Raw genomic sequence first — 24,660 nt, 5'->3', positions numbered from 1 at the left:
GTTTCTGCCACTGCCAGGATCATCTGTGATCCTGGGATAAGGTGTTTAACCCATGGAGCACCAATGTCCTGCTCTTTGTAGAAACAAAGAAACAAAAATATAAACGAGGTAACACCTATATCAGAAGGTTGTTATGTTGTGATGACGTAATCAGTAATTGAGGCAGAATTGACCACTGCTCTTCAGAGCATAATCAGGAAAAAAAAATTACAATACTGTGACACCTTCAAGGTTTAATAGTATGATGGTATAATCAAAAAGCAAAATCACCTAAATGTTATGTTGCCTCAATTATTTTTATTATGGAAAATGATCATCTCATTGGAAAGAAAAGATCCTCACTTTTAAGGGGGGATTAAATTCTAATAGAGTTATGTTGCTCTTGATTTGTGAATCCCTAGGATTTTTTACAAAAGGAATCAAAGCAGTACAGTCAGGGGCTTCAGCACTAGGAAGGTGTGGACAAAGAGATTTTCAGGGGTGTGTGCCATTAGTGAATGGAGTATTGTAAGTCAGGAAAGTGACCACTGGATTTGATTTGATTTGATGTGGGTGCCTTGGTATGGATTTGGAAAAACTGGACCATTTATGTAGGATTTAGCATAGAGAAGGCAGAGCTGGCACTGTCTCATCACCATTGTGTTCTAACTGCCTAATCTAAGGTGCCTCAGACTCTCCCTGGAGCTTATCTATAAAAGACAAGTATTTGTTCTTTCTGCCTTACAGAACGTTTTTTTGAAAAATCAGATTTAATAGCACATAGCTCTTTTAATAATATAAAGTGCTAACTCTACAAATATGAGGTTATAGGATGAGCATGATATAATAGTGCAAATAACAAGCCAGCCCCCATGAAACAGAGAACAGTTAGTTGCCTCTTTGTATATGGGAGTTCAAGAATTGAAAAGTTAAAATGAATTTTAAAAAGGAGAGAACATAGACTACAAATTGCCATTAAACTTAAAATTCTGAAACTTAGTAATAATTTCTCATATATAGAATATAAATTCTTAAGATTTTGTTCCTTACCCAAAGAAATTATTATGTTTATTAGCAGGTCCTCTCTTTCTTTCTTCTCCCTCCCTTTTCCTCTCCCTGCAATAAACACACACACATACACACACACACACACACACTATTATTGATTGATTGTAATGTGCCAGATTTGCTAAGAACTTCACATGCATCATCATATTTATGCCTCACAGTCCAATAAAGTACTGACACAGATCATCTGTTTTAGTCTCCTACACAGCTTAAAGTGGATTATATGAAATGGTTCAGCTTAAACAATGGGAGTTTATTAGCTTACAGTTTTTAGTCTGTGAAAATGTCCAAATCAAGGTGATACTTTCTTCCTGAAGACGTGCTGCTGGCAATCATTAGTTCCTCTGCCACACGATAAGCAACGTGGCAGTGTCTGCTGGTCTCTCTCTTCTCTTCCAGATTTTGCTGATTCCAGATTCTTGCTCCTGTGGCGTTCTCTCCCTCTCCCTCTCCCTCTGTCTCTCTCCATTCTATTTAAAAAGGACTCCAATAAGAGGATTAAGACACATCCTGGAGTGATGTCATCAACATGGCACCATAAACAGCTACTGAAAACTTCTCTCCAGAGATTCAATGAAAAAAAAGGACAGTTCTGAATTGTTTGAAACTCCGGAAGACATACAGACTGGAAAAGAATCCTGCAAATGTGGAACTGAAGAAAGAGAAGAAATATCAGGTAGGAATCTTCTGTCCCTGACCAGCTGGTCCTCTCCCCTTCCCCTCACTTGGTCTCAGTGTGGGAAAGGTACAGAATCAGCAGATGGGTCCCCTCCCACCAGGGACACAGTCTATAATCTCTCTCTCAGCAGTGAGATATACCCAAACATTTGAAGACCTGGGGGACAGGAGAGAACATTTCAAGGCCCAGGTCAGTGAGGGACAAAGAGACTGAGAAAATGTGGACAGAGACTGTGTTTCCAGCCCTGGGTCTGAAAGACCTTCCCACACCCTTGAGGGAAGCAGCAGTCAGCAGCCATTTCCTTGCCTTGGGGACAGCTAGAATACTGGATCAGCTGAGGAAGTACTTTGCAAAAGGTGGAACCCTGCATTGAGCCAGATTTTGGCTGGCAAAGTGAGGGCATAGGAATCCCACAGTTTCAGCCTGTGTTCAGAGGCAAAGCAGCCTCTGAGGACAATTAAGTCGCCAAACACTGCCATCTTCTGGACAGTCCGGAAGGTTCAAGGGAGTTGAAACACTTTTAAAAAGATGGGCCAGACCCTTGCTTAGGACCACAGGAGCTGGTCTACATGCTCTGTACATAAATTTGGCAATGTTTTGGCTGAGAAATATGGAAGACCAACTGTGAAATCAGGGCTGTAAAACAAAACCAGGTCTTGCTGGCCAGCAGAAAAAAGAGCAGCCACTGGAAGCCAGCAGATTTGTATTACCACACACAGTGAACTTGCTAGGCTGCCCAGTGCCTTGCCTGCCTTCCCTGTGGCGGACCACGGTGGGCACCTGATTTGGGGAGAAGGCTGTGGGGTAGAGCCAATGTGACAACTGGCCAGTGAGAGAAACAAAGAAAAGATAGAGATCAAAGACAGCCAACAAGAAAATCCTAGATAAAAAAGAGAAAACAACATCCAGAATAAATTAATCAAGAAAATAAGATGCCTAGAAGCAAAAAATCATGAGCCATACCAGGAAACATAAAGATATGGTCCAGTCAAAGGACCAAACTAACACCTCAACTAAGGTTCCAAAGTTGAAGCAACTAATTAAAGATGTTCAAACAAATCTTCTAAATAAAATCAATGAGTTGAAAAGAAATGTGACAAAAGAGATGAAGGCTATAAGGAAGACATTGGGTGACCATAAGGAAGAATTCATAAGCTTGAAAAAACAAATGGCAGAGCTTATGGGAATGAGAGACACAATAAAAGAGACGAAAAACACAGTGAGACATACAACAGGAAATGAGGAGAGGCAGAAAAAAGTATCAGTGAACTAAAGGACACATAAAAGAACATAACAGATGAAAGAACAGATAGGGAAAAGAATGGAAAAATATGAGCAGGGTCACAGGGAACTGAATGATAACATGAAACTCTTGAATGTACATGCCATGGGAGTTCCAGAAGGAGAAGAGAAGGGAAAAGGGGCAGAAAGAATAATAGTTGAAATAATCAATGAAAATTTCCCAACTCTTATGAAAGACATAAAATTACAGGTCCAAGAAGTAGAGCATACCTGTCACAGCCCAAGGGAGCTTTGCCAGTCAAAAGACCAAAGAAGACACTGAGCATTTTCTGAAACATGAACTTTATTTGGGGCTTATTCACAGGGAGGCAGAAATTAGCAGAAATTAAACAGCTTTTTTCTCACTAGGCAGGTACCGCTTTCACAGGGAAATTGGCCGTGTGATTGAAATAGAACAGCAAGCCCGTTATAAGTGTTTAAGACAAAGACATTCCTAAGGGTGAGAGGGCATCCTGTGATATGGCAGTGGTGCAGGAAGGAAAGAATTATAGGATGGGGCTTTGTAAATAATCACAAGAGTGATAACACTTGGGGGCCAGGAAGCAGGTAGACTAGATTAACATTCTTGCTCTTTTGTGAGACCAAGAGTTTCTCACCTCCTGCTTGCCTCCCATTTAAAGTCACAATTTACTTTTTCTCTTTACTGGCTTACAAAGATGATAGGTTAAACATTAGCTGCCTAGATCACACAGACTGCTGTGCAACAAGGTCCGCAGGCCTGTTTTGTTCATGCCAGGGGCTGCCACAATACCCCAAACAGAATTGATCCAAATAGACCTATTCCAAGACACTTACTAACCACATTTTCAAATGTCAGAGACAAAGAGAGAATTCTGAAAGCAGCAAGAGAAAAGCAATCCATCACATACAAGGGAAGCTTGATTAAGACTAAGAGCAGATCTCTCAGCAGAAACCATGGAGGTGGGAAGGCAGTGTGGTATGACATATTCAAGATACTGAAAAAGAAAAACTGCCAACCAAGAATTCTATATCCAGAAAAACTGTCCTTCAAAAATAAGGGAGAGTTTTAAATATTTACAGATAAACAGACACTGAGAGAGTTCATGAACAGGAGACCTCCTCTACAAGAAATACTGAAGGGAGTGCTACAGACACATAGGAAAAGACAGGAGAGAGAGGTTTGGAGAAATGTATAGAAATTAAGATAACAGGAGATAGAAAGAGGGTAGAGATTGGGCATTTGATGTTGAAGGAGTATAGAATTTCAAGAGCATTGATTCTTTCAATCCAGAAGTGGATAGCACAATACTGGGTGATGATAGCACAATATTGTAAGTAGACTGAAAAAAAGATGAGTGTGAGTACAGTTGAAAGAGGAATGTTAGGGGTATGTAGGACACCAGAAGGAAAGATAGAAGATAAAGACTGGGATGTATAATTTAGTGAAACCTAGAGTGGTCCATTGGTATTGTTCCAGTTTGCTAGAGCTGCCAGAATGCAAAATACTAGAAATGCATTGGCATTTAAATCGGGGGCTTGTTAGTTCACAAATTTACAGTTCTAGGGCCTTGAAAATGTCCTAATTAAGGCATCAATAAGACAATAACTTCTCTGAGAAAGGTCGATGGCATCTGGGGTTTCTCCATCACATGGAAAGGCACATGGCCAGAGTCTGCTGGGTCTCTCCCAGTGTTAGCTTCTGGTTTCCGTGGCTTTCTCCAAAATGTCTCTGGGCTTCTGTCATAGCTTCTCTCTCTCAGCTCCTGTGAGTCCTTGCTTGTTTCTCTCTGGGTGTTTCTCTTTCAGCATCTGGGGGTCCTCTCTTAGCTTCTCCATGACAATCTCTGAATTTCATCTCTTAGCTTCTCTCCTGGTTGTGATTTCAATGGCTGTCTCCAAAATATCTAATCAAAGGTCCCACTCACATTGGGTGGGTCACATCTCCGTGAAAACAACCTAATCAAAAAATCCCTCCCACAATAAGTCTGCACCCACAAGGCTGGATTAAAAGAACATGGTTTTTATTGGGGTACATAATAGATTCAAACCAGCACATGTATCATCAACTATTTTTATCTACATCTAAATCCACCACAATACAAACATAATGTGATGTGTGTATAAACGTATCAGTGTGAGAATGATTCCTCAGAGCTTATATAATGATGTTTAGAAGATGAACATGATGATGAATAAAAGTCTAAATCTGACTTTATTTGGAATATTCAATGGGACAGCTTCATGTGCCAAATATGTGGAACTAATTAAATATTGAATGATACAAATGTTTTCTGGGACTTTATTTATTTATAGAGACCTAGGAAACAGTAAGCTAGCCCTATAAAATAATTACCCACAGAATACAGTGAAGATGAATGCCCAGTCAGGGTAGGGGTAGCAGATAATGCAGTTTCTTCATATGTGTTTCAGGTGGGCAAGGTGTCTTTGTTTTATAAGCATTTTCAGATTCTATATGTAAAATACATTCATTCCATCACAATATACCAAAAGCCTTAAGTCACTTCAGAATCAATGCTTAGTACAAATTCTTATCAAAATCAGTTATGGGTGTGATCTGCCCTGGGACAGAATTCCCCAGTTTAACTTGATTAATCTTGTAGTTAATAATTTGGGCAATAAGTTATCTGTCAAACTTGGTTGGTTTTTTTCTTTTTTTCCTGTTTCATTTCACTTATGGATCTTTCACCATGAAGTTGGGAGAGGCCTCACACAGGCTGAAAGCCTGGTTCCATTTCAAATCCACAGCCCTAGAAATACATTTTGATTTAGAGGATTAATTGGTAATATATGGTTGAAAATTAGAGAAAAAACTACAGTGGAAATGACTATAGCCCATGTTCCAGTTTGCTAATGCTGCTAGAATGAAAACACCAGAAATGTATCAGCTTTTATAAAGGGGGTTTATTTGGTTACAAAGTTACAGTCTTAAGGCCATAAAGTGTCCAAGGCAACAGGATACCTTCACTAAAGGATGGCTGATGACGTCCATGAACCTCTGTTGGCTGGGAAGGCACGTGGCTGGCATCTGCTGACTCCCAGGTTGTGTTTCAAAATGGCATTCTCCAAAATGTCAGTGTCAGCTTCCTATGACGGTCTTCAAAATGTGTCTCTCAGCTGCAGCTTCTTTCCAAAATGTCACTCTCAGTTACTCTGAATTCCCTCTGTCTGTCAGCGTGTTTATATGGCTCCAGTGATTTAATTCAGACCCATCCCGAATGGGCAGGGTAACACCTCCATCAAAATTATCCAATCAAAGTCTTGTCCTCAGTTGATTGAGTCACATCTCCATGGAAACAATCAACAGGTTCCAACCTAGTCAATGCTAATACGTCTGCCCCCACAATATTGCATCAAAGGGCATGGCATTTTGGGGTACACATATATCCAAACCGGCACAGCCCAGGTTAGAATTGCAGCACTTCCCTGACTTTACATTGCTCTGATACCCCTGTACCTGGTTGGGCTTTTTCCCATCAGGTGACCTTAGATCTTTGTACACCAAATCCTGGAGGCGAAAATTCTGGGTCAAAGCCTAAGAACATTTTTAGAGCTTCTGTTACCTAATATTAACTGTCCGAAAAGGTGTGTTGATTTGCAATCCTATCCGTAAAATCTACATTACAATTTAAAAAGTATGAAGGTGAAAGGCAAAAATGGTATCTCATTATTTTAATTTGCATTCATTTGAATATTAGTAAGGAAACATTTTTATGTGATTATTAACCACTTTTATTGCTTGCTTTTTAAATGGTCTTTTCATGTCCTTTACTCAAAAGACTATTTTAAAAACAATTATAGGTACAATTGAATGCAAGGACACCGTTTCTTAGAAAAAATCATTTCCCTGTACTTTTAAAGAAATTTATTAAAGGAAGATATTAATACTATAAGGTAATGAATATAAATTGGAGAATGAGGAGTAGAAACAAAATTTCCCCAGCCAATTTTTTTAAAGCTCAAGGCTTTTATTTCTCTTCTAAGAAAGGGGTGGTGGAGGAAAGATGAGTTGTTTTCAACAGATCATGCTACTTTTGCTTATGTTTTTATTTCAATCTTAAGCATAGAATCATAAAGTTTGATATACATATACACATAACAATAATTCCTCCTTTCTGGGTTATTACCTACATGTTTCATTATTTAATTGGCTAAAGTCAATATGATTTTTACTTTAAATTACAAGTCATCCACATCCCAGAGTAATTTGGGCAGATAATAAAAAATATATTTACAGCCTCCGTCCCCAGCCCTGAGGATCTGGGGGAAGGTGCGGAAGTGTTGGACATCCTCACCTGGACTGGTGTTGATGTTGTCACAAACATTGGGACTGGCGGTTTGATGTGCTGAGCCCTCGATCATGGGACATGCCCTTATGAAGCTCGTTACTGCAAAGAGGCTAAACTTGCATATAATTGTGCCTAAGAGTCTCCCCCTGAGTACCTCTTTGTTGCTCAGATGTGGCCCTCTCTCTCTCTAACTGAGCCACCTCGACAGGTGAACTCACTGCCTTCCCCCCTACATGGGACCCAACTCCCAGGGTTGTAAATCTCCCTGGCAATGCAGAATATGACTCCCGGGGATGAATCTGGACCCCTCATCGTGGGACTGAGAGTATCTTCTTGACCAAAAGGGGAATGCAAAATGAGATGAAACAGTTTCAGTGGCTGAGAGATTTCAAATGGAGTTAAGAGGTCACTCTGGTGGACAGTCTTATGCACTATATAGATAACACCTCTTAGGTTTTAATGTATTGGAATAGCTAGAAATAAATACCTGAAACTACCAAAATCCAACCCAGCAGTCTGGACTCCTGAAGATGATTATATAATAATGTAGATTACAAGGGGTGACAGTGTGATTGTGAAGACCTTGTGGATCACATCCCCTTTATCTAGTGTATGGATGAGTAGAAAAATGGGGATAAAAACTAAAGGACAGATGGGGGGGATGCTGGGATGATTTGGGTGTTTTTTCACCTTTATTTTCTATTCTTGTTCTGGTTCTTTCTGATGTAAGGAAAATGTTCAGAGATAGATTGTGGTGATGAACGCATAACTATCTTATCATACTGTGGACAGTTGATTATATACCATGGATGATTGTACGGTGTGTGAATGTATCTCAATAAAACTGAATTTAATAAAAAAAATTACAAGTTGTCTATCTAATTGAAAAATATCTCAAAAGGAAAATGTGTGTGTGTTTTTAAAGAAACTAACATTCAACAGGCAGCACTTAATCAACATTCTTTTTCATACCAAATTATTATCAGTGGAACCATTCCAGGAGGGAAAGGAAAGAAAATGGTAAGATGTTTTGGGTTTACCCATCCTACACACCCAGATGTTGTTTCTGAACTGGGGTGAGAGTTAAACTTACATGTTGTAACTACTCATTGTGTTTATTTGTGAAATCTTTCATTTTATTTTTCAGACATACAGGATTTTCTTCAAATTTTGAAAAATGTCCATTTCTAGTTGTGCTGGTTTAGATGTATTATGTCCCCCAAAATGCCATTATCTTTGATGCAGTCTTGTGTGGGCAGGGAACATATTGGTGTGGATTGGGTTGGAGATTTTTGATTGGATGTTTCCGTGGAGATGTGATCACTCAACTATGGGCAAGATCTTTCATTGGATAATTCCCATGGAGGTGTGGCCCTGCCCATTCAGTATAGGCCTTGATTAGTTTCCTAGAGCACTATATAAGCTTAGATAGAAGGAAGGAACTTGCCACAGTCAAGAGGGACACTTTGAAGAAAGCACAGATGCTGAAAGAGAAGCTGCAAATGAGAGACAGTTTGAAGATGGCTGTTGACAGCAGACTTTTGCTCTGGAGAAGCTAAGAGAGGAAAAATGCCCCAAGAGCAACTAAGAGTGACATTTTTGAGGAACTGCAGCCTAGAGAGGAGTGTCCTGGGAGAAATCCATTTTGAAATGCAACCTGGGAGCAAGCAGATGCCAGCCACGTGCCTTCCCAGCTAACAGAGGTTTTCTGGACACATGAGCCATCCTCCAGTGAAGGTACCCAATTGTTGATGACTTACCTTGGACACTTTATGGCCTTAAGAGTGTAACTTTGTAACCAAATAAACCCCCTGTATAAATCCAGTTCATTTCTGGTGTTTTGCATTCTGGCAGCATTAGCAAACCAGAACACTAGTATTTTATTTTTCCTCTCTGCTATTTCCTTTAATTTCCTCCATCTTCTATAGCTATTTCCTATGTTGAATTCCATCTTCCATTTTACTTCAAAGTCATTTTGGTATTTTACTAAAACTTTTTCATGAAAGCAAATTTTGAAACATTTATTTGCCAAGTTACCTTGGATTTTTTATATAATAATGTATTCGCTTTCTATTGCTGCATAACAAATTACCACAAATTCAGTGGCTTAAAACAACATCTATTTATTATCCCACAGTTTCTGTTGGATAGAAGTCTAGGCACAGGTTAGGTGTGTCCTCTGCTCAGATTCTCACCAGGCTGAAACCAAAGTGTCAGCTGGGACTTGAACTCTCATCTGGAATTCAGAGTACTCTTACAGTCTCATTCATGATGTTGGCAGAATTCAGTTCCTTGCAGGAGTAGGACTGAGGGCTGCCATTTTCTTGCTATTAGCCTGGGGTCTTGCTCAGTCCCAAAAGGCTGTCTTCTGGTGCTAACCATATGGTCCTCTTCCAACATGACAGCTTAACTCTTCAAGGCCAGCAGGTGAATCTCTCACTACAAGCAGAGTCCAGATGCTCTTTTAAGGGCTTAACTGACTAGGTCAGGTCTATCCAGGTTAATCTCTGTTTTGATTAACTCAAAGTCAACTGATTAGAGTCCTTGGTTACATCTGCACAGTCCTTCAGCTTTGCTGTATTTTATTGGCTAGAGGCAAGTCACTCAAGGGAAGGAGATTGGTTGTACAAGGGTGTGGGTTATTAGGAATCATCTTAGAATTCTGCCTACCACAAATAATTATTATAGGCTTCCATTGCTGTATTGCTCTTTGAAATGTAGTAGCATATTAATAAATATGATTCAAAATGTAAGTGAAAAATATTTATTCTGTATTGTAAAAATACAAAAGTTTGATAAAAGAAATTAAATATTTTATTGCTATCAATTACGACAATAGATACTAATTTTCCTAATAAATGTTAAAAGGGGGAAATAAGGAACACTGTAGGGATACCTGCAAGGTTTGAATAGTTTTTTGAACTATATGCAAACCATTTAGGGGAAGGAAAAAGAAACGGAGGTCAGTCACTGAAGTAGATACTTTACATATATTTTATTAATTATCAAAATAACTCGGTGAAGTAGGCATTATTAAATGTACTCTACAGATAAGAAACCTGGGGCTCTGAGAGGTTATATAACTTCCCCCAAATCATAGAGCTCCAAGTGGTAGCCCAACAAATAAAGGTTTTATGATAAATAACATAAAGGTAAAGGAAAGTGAGATAATAAATAGATTATGTGATACAATGCAAAGAGCTCTGTACTTTGTGTCTGAAGACTTGGGTTTACTAAGTGAACTTGTATTAGTCCCCCAAACTCTTTGATCATTATTTTCTTTTGGTGTGTTAGGGTTTGAGAGAGAAAGGAAGCATCCTTCTTGTTCTCACCAAGGTAGAGAGCCAATAAAGTCTTATACTCAGTGAATGAACAGAAGGAGATCAAAATGACACCTTTCTTACTGATATAGCCAAGACTAGAGAAGGTGGCTAAGGTCTAGCTAATATCCCCTACCTGATGAGTGTAATGGGCTTTGATACAGTCCATACAAAGGAAAGCCAGTTCTACAGAACAGACACACTGCTCCAGACTGTCCCTCAATAGGAACTAGGTGAAGAGAACAAAAAGAGACCTGTGTTTGTGGGCTCCTATTAGATAGCTCCACCTATTTGAGAAATTTGGACCAAAGACTGCATCCACTAACCAGGTAACTCATTCCACCTCCATGGAGAACAGTAAAGATCAGGCCAAGAGGCCAGAGGTGTTTAGGGAATGTCTTTCCTTAAGTAGAAAGGTAGCAAAATAAGACAATGTATGATATATGTGGGTATATATTTTAGGTATCAAAATAAGACAATATATGATATATGTGGAATCTACTGATCCTATTTCCATTAAAATATGAAGTATTTGCCTTCACAATCAACAGGATAAAATTCCTGCCACATATTACCCACATATAAGACAAAGGAAGAGAAAGACACTTACTGAACTGTAAATATCACTACTAATGCCCAGTACTGTATTAGTCAGGGTTCTCCAGAGAAACAGAATTGACAGGATATATTTATTCTTAAGGAATTTATTATAAGAGGTAGCTCACGTTACAGTCAGGGTTGGCAAGTCGAAATTCTGTAGAGCAGGCCACAAACTGGAAACTGCTATAAAAGTGAAATTCAATTCCCCAGAGGAAGCTGGCTGAAGTAGAAGCAGAAATTCTTCTTTCTGACTTCTAAAACCCTCAATTCTGGCTTTTAAGACCTCCAGCTGATTGGATGACAGGACTCCCCACATTGCTGAATGCAATCTCCTTGGTTGATTACAGATGTAATCAGCAATGGATGCCATCAACTGATTATAGATGCAAATCCAGCTACAAAATACCCTCACAGTAACAAGCCAGTGTTTGCTTGAACAAACAACCGGATACCAAAACCTGGCCAAGTTGACACATGAAATTAACCATCAAGGCACTATCATAATTCACATACACAAGCATCTTTTGAATTGAAGGGTTCTGTACCATCACTTTGGGCTGCTTATTTTGCCATGGTGCTCCCTGGAGCTTCTTCATAAATTTAACATAAATTGTCATGCTAAATGGGAACTTGCTAAGGAAAATAACATTTACTGGGAAGCTATTTTGTGCCAGAGAAACTTGACACATGCTGTTCCTTGATTCCTCATGGCTGTCCTGTAAAATAGCTATAAGAGAACTCTGTGGCTCATAGAGATCACATAACTTGTGCACATTCACATGGCTAGCGTGGATGAAATCAGGAAATGCCACCGATGGCACTGGGAAATTAGTTTGAGTAAATTCTGGACTTAAGTCAGATTAGAAATGCTCTCCCTGTGCAATATAACAAAAAACTTACCTAGTCTTTGTCCTCAGTTCCTGGGGAAGTAAACTCTTTGGAACTTCCTGTGATAAGAGTGTCTTGTTCTTCATGGTGGGCCCCTGAAAGTCCATATGCTAATCAGAAGACAGGGAGGAGCCAACTACACCTGCAGTCTTAGGGTGGGGGCTGGTTCCATCACAGAGACCAAACAGGCAATTAGGGGGTTGGGGCTTTGGGCCATGTCATGTCAGCCCACCTTCCAGCCCACCTCCCAGCTGTTGGGAGGAGAGGGGTGCTGCAGATTGAGTTCAACCACGTGGACACTGACTCCATCAATTATGCCTACATAATGAGACCCTTTATCAACTTGGACACTCGAAGCCACGATGAGCTTCCATAATTGATAAAATACATTACTGCTATGCCATGAGGGTGACACGTTCTGACTGCGTGGAGAGGACACAGAAGCTTGCGTCTGAGACCCTCCCAGACCTTGCCCCATATATCTCTTCCTTTGATGTCCTCATACATTTCTTTTTCTGACTTCTTATTTGTATCCTTTTACTATCATAAAAGTATAATTTTAAGTATGGTGCTTTCAGTGGGTTCTGTGAGCTGTTCTAGTGAATTATCAAACTCAAGAGGGTGATAAGAATCTCTGAATTTGTAGCTTATTGGTCAGAAGTGCCAGTGGCCTGGGCCTGTGAGCTTGCAGCTAGTATCTTAAGGACAGTCTTGGAAAGGATTGCTCTTAATCTGCTGCCTTACTCCAGGAAGAGTAAAAATTGAATTGACCAAGTGACTTGGCAGTTGCTGCAGTTGCCTATTAAAGTTTTTTGATAACCCTCACAACACGGAACACCCTTTATCAACAGTGTCTTCATGTGGAATTTTAATCCATTTTTAATTCTCATAATCCAAAAATGTTACACTTATTGTTTTCCCTCTTTGAGGACTTTCAGTGTAGCAAATATCTTTCCAATGAGCAGAAGATAATTCAATTTTTATTTTTTATTACTATAGTAGATTACCTACAGAAGAACAAAAACTGAATTAATTAATAAATACTTCACTTACTTACAGAACCATTAGAGTAATGAAAACTTGACCTTCAATTGTGTAAATGTACATTAACCATCAATCTTCCTTTGTGTTCCACAATATTCAACAATTAGACAAAGAATATTATCACTGTACATTATTAGTATACATTTTCTTTCAATCAAAGCTCCCAGAAACCAGCTGCTCTCTGAATAAAATGTTAAGTATCCAGCCTGGTGTCAGATAGGCTTAGTGATAGTGATGATATGAGCTGTAGGGTCACACTCAGCCCTAAGGAGTTTTTGAGAAACTCCTTAAATTGTCTGATGTGTAGAGATGAACAATGTGTTCCACTGTGGTCTTCAGTTTCCAATGGCATCTTCAGTTGCAGCATTTGAAGAGCTGTGTACCGATGTGCCAGGCACTGTGCTGATAAGTGCATATGTATTGTCTCTAATCTTCACTACACCCTTCAAGGTAGTTATTATTATCCCCATAAACATCTGAGGCTCCATGAAGTTGAGTGACTTGCCCAAGGTCACAGAGTTAGCATGTGGTGGGAACAAAGATTAAAACTCAGGAGCACTGTCCCCCCATCCCCTGCCAAACCTGCCACTCCATTACATCAAGGTACTTCCTGGAAAGAAAAAAGATTTCAATCAAAGTTTAGTTTGTAAAAAGTTATTTGAAAGATGAAAGAAAACATCTTTTTTTTTAAACAACTCATTAAATAAACCATATTCTTCTGATATGGTGATTTTAATATCATTCATGTATTTCTTGTTTTATTAATATTGATTAAAATATATATTTTAGTCTTTAATATGCCCAATCCATTGTCTATGGTGCTGACTTCAATGAAAATGGGGCTGCATAATTATTGAAAATATTTTACTAGGGACTTATGGAGACAAATTATCCTTTCAAGACTGGTTTGGGAATGAATGATAACATGGCCAATTAGCTGGATTTCATAAATTAAACAGGACTTTTTTCCTCCAGATATTTTATACTCTTTTTCAGTTTGTTGGCTAGCATATTATATTGAATTTTCCATGGAACTTATCTCTGATAATTTCTCTAGTCTCTGAATATGTTCTATTTTTCTTATAAAGCTAAAATTAAAGCAAAAAAAATTATGCTTTTTGATTAATTATACACTTTGACTTGATGAGCCAGGATTTTACCTCTAATTTAAAATGGAAACTACACCCAGCTTGTGAGAGCTGACAGTATGTCAGAACAAAAACCCTGATTGTATCAAAGGAACTTTTTATGTCTTTTGTAATAAATGGTTAGGATCCAAAGAGAATAGCTGATAACAGATGTCTCTATAAGTACTGCTGGCATTACCATTTGAGAGGAAGTGGCTGTTTTTGAACTTTATTGAAACAGAGATAACTTTTTCCTGAAGAGGGTTGTTTTTATATGTGAGTCATTATTTTCAGTAACAGAAGATCTGTCAACCACATGGGTCAAAAAAGAAAAAGCAAAAAATTAAGCTATCAAAATTTACAGTCATGGATTGGGCCATTTAGAACTTCCATGATCTTAGTTTAATAATCACTGTTCACCTGTGAATCTAGGACTTAAATTAGTAATTGCCTAATACAAATCCAGGAACAATCCTAAAGTAATCTGGCTAGCCCTTTTCTTGCCTTCCTGGATTTTTTTCATGTCCTTATGAAATTCTTGAACTAGTTGAAGAGGCCATTATATTTCCAACATTCATACTTATACTATTTTACTTATTATATCATTTGCATGAAAGGTCTGGGTTGATCACTGAAAAATATTTGTTAAATGCTTTTAAATCCACAGTGTGGAAACTAAGAAAAGAGCACACATTGCCAGATGCCCTGCAAAACCAGTTCTCTCTGGAAGCCCTAGAATGTCATGGCCACTAAGTTGGTGTTATAATTAGAATGAACCAAAACAGATGTGAATTGTTAGAGCTCAAGTCAGTCTTAGACACCAAGGAAGGATATCAGCTCTGTTTATAAAACCAAGTATGTTGCGAATAATTGAGTTTTCTCCCACAAATCTGAGTTTCTAGTCTTATGTACATAGACAGAGATGTTCTCAAGTCCCAGAGGATAGAGGGAAGGAAATGGGGGGTTGTTATGTGCTGAAGGTAGTCATCTATCAAGTCATACCTCAGATATTTGAAAGACATTAGATATTTCCATCAAAGGAGCTGGGGGTAGGAGCACATAATAGAGGAAGAAGGAAAAGGGACTGAAGTAACAGCAGAGAATAGAGCCCATATATGTGAATATGGCCAAGGCATGTGCTACATGAGAGACTGAGAAATGAAATGTTGTGTCACTGAGTGGAACCTAGATTTTAATAGATGATTTGGATGAGTGTTTTCTATTCCTTACTCTTATTACTTAATTGCCTATGTGGGTTGGGGAGAAATTCCAAAAATAATAGCTAAACTCCTGTGGATTCTCTCAAAAATCAATTTACATATTGTAAATTAGCTTCAACTCATCAATTCATGTGGTTACATGAAATTTTAACTTCAAACAAGGACAGATTTTGCAAGAAACTTAATCTTCAAACAAAGCCCATCTGATGAAAATCACATATTTGCCAGCCCTGATTTTACTTATATGTATAAGAACTGCATTCATATAACAGCAGGAATTTTTAATTTTAATAAGAATTAATCTAAACTATGGATAATAAAATTCCTTCTCAAGCTTACCTAGTTGTTTTTCTTTGTAACTTTTTAAACTGCTGGTTTACATAATGGACCTAGGATAATATTTAACACTGCTTAATCTTGGCAAAATTGGCCTGCTTTTATGATGTGTGATATAGGAGTGAAGCATTCATTAATTACTTTTATAATTATTAATATCTAAATGTTGTGTTAGACTCTTACAGGCTATAAGGAACAGGCCATGCCCTTATAGGCTGCAAGCAAAGGTGACCTTCAAAAAATCAATTGGTGGTGAAGGCAGATTGCAAAGGATGAGGAGAGATAAGTTTGAGGTGGCAGTTAATGTGGTATGAGACTTCTCAAAGTTTTGTAATGGAAAGAAGAGAAAAAAAGAGGATTCCTACCTTAGGGAGGGTTGAGGATGATGGTTATGATTATTTGCTGTTTATTTTAGGATGTTTTAGGATGTTGACATTTCAACACAGTACATTGAAAGGAAAGAGTAAAATGAGAAATTAAGGGAATAGGAAAAATAAGGGCTACAGTTTGGAGCAAGACTCAGCAGGAGACAGGAAAGAAAGGGATGAAGAGTGAAAGAGAAGAGAAGAGTTAATTTTGGAGAGAAGGAACTCTTCTTCCTTCAGAATGGGGTTGACAGTAAAACAGATAGATTGAAAAACAAATTTATCCAGTTCACACAATGGATTAAAATATTGTATAAATGTGAAGACTGTATTACTGTCTTATTTTACTGAGTAACTTAGTAAAAGACACTAGTTTACTTAGTAATTTTACTTAATTTTACTTATTTACATTACTTAGTAAAAGACATTGTTTTACTAAGTACACTTAGTAAAAGACATTACTGAGTGTTTGCCAGGGCTGCTATAACAAAGTACCACACATCTGGGAACCCTGGGCCCCCAAGTGTCTTGACTGCACACAGCAGTTTGGTTGACCTATTCTCCATGCAAAACAAGGCCTCCATGCTAAATGTGATCTATAACTACCTCCTCCCTGAGTCTCCCTGAGATACTGTTATCTACCAGATAATCTATAATCCTCCCCTCCTCCCTATTGATTACAGTCAATCCCTCCCTAGTTGCAAGCCTGCCTTATGTTCTCATACCCATTGGAATGCCAAGCCCTTATAACCAGCTTATTCACCCCCCGCCCACCCAAAGTTTGGAGTATCATCATGCTTTGAGCTCTGAACCCGCCATCATTCATAGCAGCTCCTGAATCCATTCAGAAAAGCTCCTGAATTCAGGGCAATGTGACTCAACTTCCCACCCTGTTGGTAAGTCCCATAATAAAGGCTCATGTCTCAGAACATGTCCAGTGCTTTCTTTAGTCCTTTGGCTACAAAAGCCCTCTGAGGCTGTGACAACACACTAGTTGGCTTAAACAATAGGAATTTTATTATCTCATGGTTCTGGAGACTAGCAGGCCAAAATCATATTGTCGGCAATGTCATCCTTATCAAAGGGGAGAATCTGCTCCATACGTCACCCATAGCTTCTAGTGGGTGGCCAGCAATCCATGGTGTTCCTTGGTTTGTGGCATAACTCAATTTCTGCTCCCCTACATGGCCATGTCTCTGTCTGTCTCTGTCTTATTTTCTCCAAATTTCCTCTGCTTGTTGTAAGAAAGGGTTAAATTTAGCTTTCACATAAAGGCAACATGGGAAAGGGAAAATGGAGACTTGGCGGCAGAACTGGCCTAAACTAGCTCCATGGTAAAGGGAAGGAAAGAGAGAGCCATGACGTAAGAATCAGCACCAGCTCCTTATATGGGAAAAATAACCAGGGCTACTGGAATCAGCACCAGCTCCTTATATGGGAAAAATAACCAGGGCTACTGGAATGTAAAGGAATATAGCTATAATCAAAGGCAGGAACTCTTGCTGGTAAATTTAAACTAGTTAACTCTCTCTGATAGGCTGTACAATTCAAAATCTCAAAGGCAGACTAGTTAGCTCTCTCAGATAGGCTATAAGCTCTGGAGTACCCAGCCAATGGGGAAACGGAGGAGGGACCTGCATATTAGGATAGGGTATAACTACTGCCATGCTCTCTTGTTCAGCGCGCCTGCCACATTTCTGGCTGTGCGTCCATTCTTGCAAGATCATGAATAAATTCTTTCCTTCTTCACAATCAGGTGAGTGTTTGTTCCTTTTTGCTTGTTTCTCACAATTCTTGGGTGCTCGTCCGGGATCCGAAACATCGAAGGGGACACCCGGGATGGAATAAGGGAAGGCACGTCCCACTGTTTGAGCAGTCTTGGACTCTGTCATCAGAGGCCTGCCTCTGACTTCTGGTGAGACCCATGATCAGATGCTTAGGTCTGCCAATTGTGGACAAGAAAAGGGGAAGGAAAAACATGCCTCACAGCAACCAGGTAACTCCATGCATAGGCCAAGGTAATTAAAAAAAAAAAAAAAAGGACTATTAAGTATTGCCTTGGTGGTTGGAACATTCTGATGAGCCTGAGGCTGATCCAAGGGAAAGATGCCTAGACAAGACTCAGAATGGGGAATAGAGGCAGTTGGCTGGCTGGGAATAAAGGGAAGGGGGTTTCTGTAGGGTCCCCCAGGAACATTCCTCTAAATAGTCCATTGGGGAACATGGTGAAACATTGGGCTGAAAGTGATCAGACCAAGGGAAAGGATAAAAGGAAAATGATCAAATATTGTTGTTACATTTAGACCAAAGAAAGCATTTTGTCACTTGATGTATTCTGGCCAAAATATGGGGCAGACAACGGTTGGCTCTGTGCTGACTTCATGTGTTATGTTAATAAAAAGAAACCTTTTTCCAAGGAGGAATCTAACTATGCTATGTGCTGGCTGCAGGGAAAGGAGACCAGTTTTTATCCCATAAAAGTTAAAACCCCAGAATCTTTAGAAACTAAAACCTGGGATCCTTTGTTAAGCATTCCCCCATCTTATGTTTCCCCTCACCCACTGGGGCAGGAACTGTTAAAACCTAAAGATTCAGTTGGGAGCAGTCCATGCCCCCGGGCAATTGGAGAGCCAGTCGGTGCTGACTGCTCCACAGGTTACAACCCACCAACAGTTAAGAAAATAATTAAAACAGCGTAAGAGGGATATCCAAAAGTTTCCATTTCCAGAGGCTCCTAAGGAAAAGAGGGTAAGAATCATTAATGGAAGAACCAGCAGGGATAGCTGAACAATTAAATCAATTCTTAGGCCCCAGTTTATATACCTGGTCTAAACTTATGTCCATTCTAAATATCCCCTTTATGGGAGAAGAAAGGGGAATGGCGAAGAGGGTGGCTATGAGAGAAAGGGAGAGGCAGCACCTGCCCGGAATAAAACTGGCCATACCCAAAACCCCAACAGAGCCATGGAGGTTGAGGTCTGGAGTCAAGAGGTCTCGGGCTGGGAAAGCGGAGTGGTCCACATGCATGGCAAGGGTGAATTTGCCCTAGAGGTCGAGGGTGGGCCTTCCGCTTCAATGCTCTGGAAGTTTTGCCACCCCAGGCCCCAAAGAGGGTGGAGCACATTCCCAGGGAATTGGGGAGAGCCCGGTCACCACCCCACTGTTCAGAGAGGGTAGAGCCTTTGCCTCAGAGAGGCAGAGTCCGGATGGCACCCTGATGTTTGAGGAGGGTGGGGCCGAAAAGGCGGTCTCCCCATGTGGATATGTTGGAGTACTCACCCAAGCGTTTGGAGAGAAAAGGGCTGCCACAAAAGCCTTTGGAAAGGGTTGGACTCCTGTTCTCTCAAGCCCCGAGGATACAACATCCTTCTGTTAATGATTCTCAGACTTTGAAATCTAATGGTGTTTGCCCTGTGGGTTTTACAAATTGCTTTGGTCCCTTAAACCCTGTTTTCCTTTCAGTTTATCTGTGAAGGTTAAGAGACCAGGTGAGAGAATACTCAGGAATGGATCCTAATGATACTGTGGCCCAGGGAATGCTAAAGGTCAGCTATATAAAGGGATCTTGGCCTAATATTCAGAAAAGATATTAAAAAAAAATGGATGAATGGCTGGATAAGCCATTGGAGGAGTTAAGAGAGTCTACAAGGCAGGGAGGAAACAGACAGAGGCAAGATAAAGAAGTAGTCGGGGCCAGTTAAAAAGAAAGAGGGGGGATTTATGGCATGGGGTTTGTGTGATTCTCTATTCATATACTTAAGTGATGTAGGACTAAATAGGTATTGGTGGAGACCTTTGCCTATTTTAGTGTGCTGTGTAATCGAGTCTATTAAAAGCACACAGAAGTTGTGTTTAAATATCATTAATGCATGTATTCAGGGTGCACGGAAAGTTGTATGCACATTTTCTAGGACTGTGTATTTGGATTTTGTAGTAAAAAATCATTAGTATGCATCCTGGGAGTTGAGAGTTCATGTATCTAATGAAAGTTTGGGTTGTGTGTTTATACAGGGATGTGGGATAAGCCTCAGGATATTTCTTTGTGTCTTTGTAGCATATACTAGTTTGTGTGTACTCTAGAGCTGGGCAATTGTGTGCAGGTTCACGACTGTGGAGAATGAGACAACTCTTTACTTAAAAGTGTGAAAAAGACTGTGTTTGTATAGAGGTTTTCTGTATATATGTAACAGTAGTGTGTTGGCTGTATGTGCTTGTAAATAAGCATAATGTGTGCATGTTTTGTATGGTTATGGGTGTGTAAAAAAGTTATATGTGTCTGTCTGTGTTTCAGATATATAAGGGGTGCGTGTTTTTGTGATTCATGGTATGGTTTTGCTAATATATTTTGGGCAAAAGCAAAAGGTTCATACTCAAAGTGCAAATGGATTATATGCACATGTTCCTGTAAAAGGGGTTGAGGTTCACTATAGCTGAGTTGAACGAACTTAGGACAGTGAGTAGTGCATATCTCTTCCCAGCTCTGCATTTGGTGATGCCAGGTTGCTAGCCTGAAATTGGCTCTGGTGGGAATACAGACACCACATATATTGTCAAATGCCACACACCAAGACTTGTCCTCTTCTCCCTGGAGGGTGGATTATTACTCATCTGACAGCAAACTGTGTGTGTCTTCAAGGTGTACCTATATGTAAATCAAGTATATTCAGGCATCACTAAACTAGGTGTACGAAATACTAGATTTTAAGTGGGCATTTAAGAATGGTGAGCCTTTTGTGTTCATTAGTCTAATTGTTCCATTATTTTTAACCAGTAAATAGCCTTAAATGTTGGTAAATTCTTGCTGATCTTCATACAAATGAGTTCAGGAGTGTCTGTACCTGAAGGAGGTATTAGCAGTTTTACACCAGGGGATTCATGGGGAATACAAGCCATGTGTAATTTAGTACTTAGGCAATTTGGATGTGTAGGCCTTTATACAGTTGCTAAACAAATATGTGAACAGTGCATAATTTGTAGAGGGTGATTAAGGTAGCATGCATGAAGTCCACCTTCAGCTATGCCGGAGATGTGCAACATGGCTGCCAGGGCTGATACAACAATAGCTTAAGTTACCCTCAGCCTTCCTTACGGAAGTAGTTCGCGCCAAAAGTGCTAGTTCGCGCCAAAAATGCTAACCCTACATCTGCCATCCGCCCTAGCAACAGCAGCCACCAATCCTAGACCGCCACGAGCCCTTGCTAGCCACTTCCCCTTCTCCTAGAGTATATATGCTCTGCCTCTTCAATAAAGTTTTGCAGCTTGATCAGAAACCTGTCTTGCTGTCGTTCTTCGTGTCTCTTGTCCCATACCATTCCTCCCTCACAGGACTTGGAGCCTCTGTTGAACGTCCCGCGGGCCGGGACAATAATTTGTCAAAAGATTAATAAAAAGGTCTTAAGAAAGCAGGTACAAGGGGGAAGAGAGCAGGGCCTCAGACCATTACAAAGCATTCAGGTTGATTACACTGAAATGCCCCCAACAGGTTAGCTAAAATGTATTCTGGTAATTGTAGACCATCTAGCCGGATGGGTGGAAGCCTGTCCTCTAGCCTCAGCTACAGCATTAGGAACTTCTAAAATTATCCTTAAACAAATCATTCCCCAATATGGGCTAGTGGAGAATACAGATTCTGACAATAGCAGCCACTTCACTGCCTGTGTGTTGCGGGATGGTATGGGAAGCCTGGGTGTCACTTGGGACTTCCATACTCCCGGGCATCCGCCACCCTCTGGGAGAGTGGAGAGAAATGAATCAAACCTTAAAGAAACATCTTTCTAAATTAGTCTTGGAAACAAAGTCACCCTGGATCAAGTGCTTACCTATAGCCCTATCAAGGATCAGAACTGCCCCTAGAAAAGAACTGGGAATTTCCCCTTATGAAATGCTTTTTGGTTTGCCTTTTCCCAGGAGGACTGGAGAACTCCCTTCCCTAGACATGAAAGATCTCTTCCTCAAAAGTTACATACTGGCCTTGTCTTATACTTATCATCCTCAGGCATTGTGCTTTGCTGGCCCAGACCCTGCCTCTCGAATCTGCTGTCCATCGACACCAACCTGGCAGCTAGGTCCTAATCAAATTGTGGAAAGAATCCAAACTTCAACCAATCTGGAAAGGACCCTATCAAGTCTTGCTGATGACTGAAATGGCAGTCTGAACAGCAGAAAGAGGCTGGACTCAATACACCTGAGTAAAGGGACCAGTGCCTGAACCAGATGATAAGTACCCAACCACTCAGCCCAAGTCCTGGAAAGTAAATCCTACCTCGGATCCCCTGAGAATCACTCTAAAAAGGACAGTAATTAGGAAAGTGTATTGGGACTTATATTGGTTGTAATGTTCCATGTTCAAAGTGTAACAAGTTATGCTTGTCAGGTAATTAACTGTGGGAATTTAAAACATCAGCGACAACTGAGGGAGGAACAAGTATTTACTGTCCAGATAGAGAGCAAGATTGTTGGCAGGGGGGTGTGTGCAAACATTTGGGAGTATAACTTATGAGTCACCTGACTCGTTACTCTTGGTGGACAACACAGTATAACGGATGTTTGGTGGACAACACAGTATAACGGATGGCTCTCAACCATGTCAGAGGGAACACCATTAAAGGAAACTTGGCTGGAGTCCAACTCTTCAGTTCAAAATGACCCCAAGGTCATTAGAGTACTTGAGGCCAAAGACTTAAAGCAAACTATAGAAATAGAGACAGGTTATGGAGATACAAATGCCTGGGTAGAATGGGTCAAATATACCATCCAGAATCTAAACAAAAGCGATTATTAATCTTGTGCAACAGGTAGACCCACTGCTCAGATTGTGCCCTACCCCTTGGGTATGGAAAAGCATGAAAAGGAGTTTAAGTGTATGATACTCCTCTTTCAAAATGCTACTCCTGGTGAAAGCTGTAGCATGTTGTCCTCCCTTTTCCCTCCAGTCCGGAAGGGAAGTGTCAAGGCCATACCAGCTTCTCACCTTGGTCCTGGAAACCACTCCGCCTGTCTCTCAGATGGGAAGAAGGGCTCCAGGATCTTGAAACCATGGCCTTGTGTACAACACGAGTAAGGATAGTACTGGCAACTTCTCCAGCTTAGCTATGCACCAAGCAGACCTCTGGTGGTACTGCAGGAAGGGCGTCCTCTGGCCAACACTACCTGAAAAGTGGGGAGGCACCTGCACTTTGGTTCAATTGGCTATCCCATTCACCCTGGCATTTAAAAGTAAAGCTATTATAGGCTATATACAAACTCTGAGATGTTGATCCCTTGGTGTATAACCTGACTGGACTCTGGAACATTGGGTATCTGTGTGACACCTGAAACTCAGAGCTAGAGCCTGGCAAATAAGAATGTCAGTATTAATGCATACAGCAACTGTTAAAAAAAAAAAAAGTGAAAAAGAGCTCAGACTTCAATTAGAGATATGAATGAAGCAGATCGGTTAAGACTAGGGCAAATTGGGCCAAAGGGTAAAAGTTGAAGCTGACTGTGTGTCAAAACATCAACTTCCATGTGAGACCAAGGGAAGAAATGTTTATTTGGTGTAGGATCTATATTTTCTAAACAGTGTAACTTCTGCAATCAGTTTGTTCAAACACCATAATTACATGGAATTTTAATAGGAAGTGAGCTATGGTAGGTCTGTACAGGTTAGAGTGAAATAGCAACACATCCCAAAGTAATTGGGCGAAGAATAAAAATGTATATTTGCCCCCCCCTCCCCCAAGGAGCTGGGGGAGGATGCGGAGGTGTTGGACTTCCTCACCTGGATTGTTGATGTTCTCACTGGGGACTGACAGTTTGACATGTTGAGCCTTCTGTCTTGGGGCTTGCCCCTATAAAGCTTACTGCAAAGGAGAGGCTAAACATGCTTATAATTGTGCCTAAGAGTCTCCCCAAGTGCCTCATTGTTGCTCAGATGTGGCCCTCTCTAACTAAGCCACCTACGTGGGACCTGACTCCCAGGAGTGTAAATCTCCCTGGCAACACAGGATATGTATGACTCCCAGGGATGAATCTGGGCCCAGCATTGTGGGATTGAGAACATCTTCCTGACCAAAAGGGGGATACGAAATGAAATGAAACAAAATAAAGCTTCAGTGGCTGAGAGATTTCAAATGGAGTCGAGAGGTAACTCTGGTGGACATTCTTATGCACTATATAGATAACACTTCTTAGGTTTTAATGTATTGGAATAGCTAGAAGTAAATAGCTGAAACTATCAAACTCAAACCCAGTAGCCTTGACTCTTGAGGACAACTGTACAACAATGGAGATTACAAGGGGTGACGGTGATTGTGAAAACCTGTGGATCACACTCCCTTTATCCAGTGTACAAATGGATGAGTAGATAAATGGGGACAATAACTAAATGAAAAGTAGGGTTGGATGGGGGAGATGATTTGGGTGTTCTTTTTTTTTTTATTTTGTATTATTATTCTGATTCTTTCTGGTATAAGGAAAATGTTCA

The 24,660-nt window shown here is 40.2% G+C and overlaps 1 protein-coding gene across 1 annotated transcript in view; it reads right to left on the bottom strand.

Annotated features, from left to right (window-relative positions):
- Positions 1-10,311: 10,311 nt before the first annotated feature.
- Positions 10,312-24,660, bottom strand: part of PIKFYVE (phosphoinositide kinase, FYVE-type zinc finger containing) — a 115,045-nt gene continuing 100,696 nt past the window's right edge. The window contains exon 46 of the mRNA XM_037848498.1: positions 10,312-13,758. The gene's annotated coding sequence lies outside the window, so the exon portion shown is untranslated. The remainder of the gene's footprint in view (positions 13,759-24,660) is intronic.

The sequence above is a fragment of the Choloepus didactylus genome, chromosome 9 (assembly GCF_015220235.1).
Source record: "Choloepus didactylus isolate mChoDid1 chromosome 9, mChoDid1.pri, whole genome shotgun sequence".
Taxonomy (NCBI): Eukaryota; Metazoa; Chordata; class Mammalia; order Pilosa; family Megalonychidae; genus Choloepus; species Choloepus didactylus.
The sequence above is the reverse complement of the archived record's forward strand: the minus strand, read 5'-3'. Positions and strand labels throughout refer to the sequence as shown.